Source organism: Lygodium microphyllum, chromosome 28 (assembly GCF_053477565.2).
Source record: "Lygodium microphyllum isolate KBCC chromosome 28, Lygodium_microphyllum_v1.1.10, whole genome shotgun sequence".
NCBI lineage: Eukaryota > Viridiplantae > Streptophyta > Polypodiopsida > Schizaeales > Lygodiaceae > Lygodium > Lygodium microphyllum.
In genome coordinates, this window is record NC_141162.1 from 76,966,228 (window position 1) to 76,972,579 (window position 6,352).

The window sequence follows — 6,352 nt, forward strand, 5'->3', positions numbered from 1 at the left end:
AGGGTTCAAACCCTAACCCAAAGAAAAAGGGAAAACAAGCAACCTAGCTTGCCAAGCCCTTGGAATCTCACCAAGTCGCGAACGATCCAGGATCGAATGCTGGGAGTATTCGAGAAAAAGGAATCACACCTTAGCAGTTGGTCATACGAACAACCATTGAAATGATCGTGATTGTACATTTAGGTACATTGTTTGAACTTATTTGCTCAAGGAACTAATTCAAGGCAAAACACTTAATGCTTCAGGTTAAAAGCCTAAAGGGAGAGGCAGGTTTAGTTACCTCCAACTGCCTGCCTAGCCCTATCCAAGGGGGTTGTTAGCTGTGCCGTGTGCATGGACCAAACCCGCCGCGAGAGGTCTCTCCATGGGTACTGCTTGGAGCAGGAGGCCGAGATGACTCGAGATGGGATCTCGAGGCCCGTGTACTAGTCTACGGGTGAAAACTTGGAGCAGCAATCCTATTGATTGCTGGGATAGCCTTCGGGTATGATACTTGATATATTCTAGGACTATGATAAATAAAGATCAGATATTTGAAAAAGGAACTTGCTTGACATTGTTTTTGTGTCAGTGCCTAAGTTACTTGAAGGAACCTGTGTTTAAATTGATTAATTAAGGAAGCTGCCTTTGCATGTCAAACATAATGTGGTAGGTAATTAGATAACTAAGCAACCCGAGGAAAGTGCGGTGGACGTGACTTGGGTCTGTCCTATGAAAGGGTGGTCCTGATTAGCTGGGAACTTTTCTCAAAAGACGTGATAACGATACTGTGAAGACCTAGAGTCAGTTGAGTTAGAATCCCGATTTATACTGTTTTAGGGGAGCGGAATGGGACTATGCCTTATGGGCAGAGAGGTTACTCTTCGCATCCCTCATTCTCCATGAACCAAGTGCAGCATAAATCCACTTCGACTATGTTGTTCCTACTCAAAGTTGGTCATCTGGAGCTCGACGCCACCTACTTCCTAGAGACTTGGCTAATAGGAAAGAAACCCTGACTTCAGGTCGGTCCTAAGTGGGAACGGCCGGATACTTCTGCTTCGGGGCAGACTCGGGAAGACCTAGATCACAAACCCTATGACATTCCTTGCGAGTGCCAGGTGGCGCTTTCTAGACTCCCCTCCCGATGGCCTGCTAAGACGTGTCCCACAGTGGACAAGCAGACACATTACAGTGGTGGGCTAATTCACACATATTGTCTTCAAGACTTTGTGTATTGTTACTTCTTGTGGTGATTTTAATTATCCATCATTCTTGATGGCCTTAAAGGGGCCAATTCATAGCTTTAGGTTGATGGGGCCACTAATAGCCTAACATATATGCATGCTAATTCTTATTTTCCTTGATTGGAAATCCATAAGGCTATCTATAAGGATAACATCATATCTCCATCATATCTAGTCTTCAAGAATCTCTTGATAAAGAGATTTCTTAGCATGAGAAGCTTTCCTTCTTAGAGGGGTCAAAGCTAGAAAACCACATTCTACCTTTCTCTCCTAAGGTACATACCAAAGCCTTATGTGTATTTTTCCATGATTATGAGGCCACCATTAGCCTCATAAACTTGCTCAAACTACTCTTTGAAGATATAGAGATCATCATTGAATATTTACTTATCTAGTTCTTTACCCACAAGTAGCATTTTTGGCTTGCTCCTTAAAATCGGTATGTGCTCCAATGTTGCTAAGTAACCATGCTCCCAATCTAGTATTGGCTTCCAAATTTGAATTATTGTTGAAATTTGGCTCTCTATTAGTAATCTCAACCTTGCGTTAACTAAGGTCACCTTGAATTATTGATTGGTTGGTTCATCATGTAATCAAACCAAAAGTTTGGTGAAACTTGATTGGTTAGTTTAAGCAATCGTGATGCACAAATCTCTATTATAAGAAGTTCATGCATACCTTGTGTTAATGGACCATTTCAACCCCTACAATAATCACCTCATTGTAGACCTTTAGGCCATATAAGGGTATATGCATGTTTCTCTTTCATGTTTTCTATTGATTTTTGGACCCATCACATTCTTCAAAATAATAGCTCTACCCTTTTAGGCATAATGACGACTCTCACTTGTGCACTTTCACACACACACACACACACACACACACTCTCTCTCTCTCTCTCTCTCTCTCTCTCTCTCTCTCTCTCTCTCTCTCTCTCTCTCTCTCTCTCTCTCTCTCTCTCTCTCTCTCTCTCTCTCTCTCTCTCTCTCTCTCTCTCTCTCTCTCTCTCTCTCTCTCTCTCTCATTATAGCATAAGAAATATTGTGTGCTTTGCACCTAGATTCTCTAGGTGATTCGCACTGATGTTCTCCTAGTGCTTCGCATTGAGGTTCAAAAGTGCGTTACATGTGGCAAGAGGATTCATGGGAGGTAGAATATAAGTAACATGATTCAAAATTCAAAATCTTTCACAACTTAGACCAATACAATGTTGAATGCATAAAAATGCAATATATAGGGATGTAGCACTCATTGATATATAGGGAGTGAAAGACCAGCATTAACATGATCAAGCCAAAACCATATCCTCAAAAAACTCTTATAACCATTTCTCAAAGTTTCTCAAAGACAAATACATTTAATGGTGATTTCTATTTACATTGTGCCTATCATAGCATGCATATTATCCTCACACACTGAGCCTACAACATAGCATTAACTATATTGAGAATTTATTTTTATTATTCTTATTCTTCTTCTTCTCTCTTCTCTCATGATTAATAATTAATAACATATATCCATGAATGTGTATATGTGATATATTAATTAGAATATATTTATATATTATTAATAATTAATTTACATGGACATGCTATATTCATGGTTGTATTATTTTGTGAGAGCCACCATATGCATTATATTACAGTCCATAATTGTATTTATCGTACCTGCCACTATTGTGTGTGTTGCACATGTGAATTAGTGACTAGAATATCATAGACATCTATTTAGGTTAAGGATCAAGCATGCTTTAAGATTGACCAGTTTAGAGCCAACAAAGTGGATAGGGTACCCAAAAGAGAGTGCAAACTATAGTTCACGGTTGTGGAAATCCTAAAATGCAAAAAGACATAAACCCTAAAATATAAATGAGACACCACCCTAGAGAAGTGACCTGGCTCTAACTCTAATCTTGGTCTATATAAGGGTGGGAGGTCTCAACTATAGTTACCCATTTTGGTGCATTCATGCTGTAAAATATCTATTAGTGTAACTATTTAAGATTTCTGTTCTCTTCTTGCATTCTATCATCTTACTTCCATTGTTGAGTTATTGAGAGAGTGTGAGTAAGAGATGTGTTGAGTGAGGGAGAGAGGAAAGGTGAAGCTCTTCATTATCTTCTTGCTTTTCTTTTATTCTCTATTAGCTTCTCAACTTATTGGTGTGCTTGGTGGTGGATGTAAAGAAGAAACATTTAATTGTAGTGTTTATGCCGTGAAACCGTCTTCTAGTCTTCAAGCTTTTAGACTACAACATAGGAAGGTAAGATAGGTGAGTTCACTATACCTCAACCTAGTATTGTTCTTGGGATAGAGAGAAGGATGCATGGCTAGTTAGAGCGAAGTGTTGAGAGATAAAGTGTGAGATTTTCGCCAAAGCGAGTTGTATCTTCTAAAATAATAAAAGTTTGTCAATATCCCAACCATTGTGCATGTAGCCCAATAGTGAGCTACCTCCTCTAAAACCTAGAGGGTTCCTCTAGGAGTCACCATATTATGAACCTTTGCTAGACAACTAGTGAGTGTTCCCTTTACAATTAGGCTAGGGATGGTGTACTTGAACTCCCATTTGGGGGTGGGGGGGAGAAGGGCCACTTTTGTGCCCCCCTGGACCTAAAACTAGAGGTCCTTGATAACTCCCACTCTGCGAATTCAATGATGTGTACCTCAAATTGCTAACTCTACTAGCTTATCTACTCTACCTAACCTAAAGGCTAGATCCACAAAGGTCACCATTTTTCCATCTGGCCACGTAGACCTCATGTAATGTACAAGTCAAGACCCAATCAATATTCAAGCTCACATATGGATTCTCCTCATATGGATTCCATCTGGCCACACAGACCTCATGTAATGTACAAGTCAAGACCCAATCAATATTCAAGCTCACATATGGATTCTCCTCATAATGGGGGCCTTACTTGGTCCTTGCTATGGTGGGTATATTGATGTATGAGATTATCAATCAAATGCATGTGGAGGGCTTCAAAGAGGGGCATACTCTCTACAACATACTCTATCTTTATCTCTTCAAAGTAATCATGAATATAGGAATTGTTGGGAAGGGTCAATCCTCTTACCATATTAGTGAAATTTGTAATAGCATCTCTAGCTTTATCAAGTATATACTCTAATATGCCCTCTCAATGGAGCCAACTTACACACAAGAAAAGGAACTAGTTTAGTGTACAACAAAATTGTAGCTAGTATTGAAAAATCGAACTTTGAAAGACTTTCATTGAACTATGCACCATGGTACTCACTCTCTACATGTATGAGTACCTGGTGAACCAAGTTTTTTATGGCCTTCATTGCCTCAAGTAGTGAAAGCCAAGTCAACTTTGTACCAATTGGCATATCATTCAAAGCTATCAAATTTAATTTTTCTAGCATGGCGTAAGTATCAGGACCCCACTTGAATGTAAACACACATTCACATGACACATCAATTTTTGGGTCTAGAATATTAAGGACCTATAAGAAGACAAGGCTCAATCAAAAAAATCACCTATCCTCATGCCCAATTCTTACATAAAATATATGTAGGCTCATATACATTTCCAATTCAATCACCATATCATGTGGTGAGATCCCTGATTCTTTCTTCTCCAATGCTCCCAACTACTCCACAAACATGTTTGCCCTTGATTGCTTAAGCTTGGAGTTGACAGATTGAGTAATTTGGACTTGCAATTGTATCATGGCCACTTATGAATTTTGCTAGAATATTGCATGTCAAAGAATACTTAAATTCCTATTGTAACCATTAGAACGCCAAGACACAAACTTAAACAATCAAAAAATCTAATTTATTCTAATTCAACCATCAGCACATCATGTACATTGTACACAAGCTTTCCAAAGTTGCATAGAATAAGTGGATACCAAGGTTTAGATCTTCTGGTAAACTTCTTCCTAATTCAAATAATGAGCTTTTGGTCCTTATCTATAGCAACTCATTCATATATTCCTCATGGTTGGCAATTGGACACATTTATCAACTTGTCACAAAGGATAGGAGCTAGCAAAGCATGTATATCTAAACCACAACACCCTGAGTAGTCTAGCTTTGAGAAACTTAAGCATAGCTTTGTGAAAACCACCTATCCTAAAGTTACATGACCTAGGCTAGGAGTTCAAGTTATAATAAATATACAAGATTTCTTGTGTCGGGATGTATACTTATGCAAGAAGGTCATATAGTGGCTTACTCTTCAAGAAAATTGAAGTCTTGTGAGAAGAATTATGCTATGCATGATCTAGAGCTATTAATAGTAGCAATTTACTCTCTTAAGTTGCGGAGACATTATATACTTGGAAATAAGTTTTGTCTAGTCTCACTAACCACAAGAGTCTCACGTGGATCTTTATGTAACTATATCTAAACATGAGGCTACATTGATGGATTTAGATTTTTCAAGAATATGATTTTGAAATCAAGTATAAGTAAGGCAAAGAGACTGCAATAGCAGATTCCTTAAGCCACAAAGCATTTTTCAATGCTCTCATAATAGAGGATCCCCTCTAAAGTAGAATCTCTAGCTGGTGCCAATACCCAACAATCCTATTTGAGGGATAGCCAGAGAAGAAGCCGTTAAAGACCTAAGATATCAATAGATGCTAAGGGAGGTCCAAGCCAAAGAAAATATATCAAAACTTCTATGTTGATGATGATGGACTTGTACACTTCAAGATGAGGCTATGCATTCCTTCAAGTCAAGAACTCAAGAAAAAGATACTTTGAAAATCTCATGACTCCCCATTCTCAAGTCACATTGGCTTTGCAAAAACTCTTGATATAATAGGGAAAACCTATCATTGGGAGAAACTCAAGGGCGATGTGCTTAAGTATGTTACTAATGAGTAAAAGCTAGCAATGATGTGCTTAAGTATCTTACTAAGTGCTTAAGCTACCAATGAGTAAAAGCTAAATGTATCAAGATGCCATGCAAACTCTAGCCACTTGATATCCCTCAAATGTGTCCATATGCCATGCAAGCTCTAGCCACTTGATATCCCTGAAATGAAAGGAGAATTTATCACTATGGATTACATAGTTGGGTTACCCTCGGTTCAAATAGGATACTACTCAATCTTAGTGATCATGGACATGTTGACAAAAGTTGT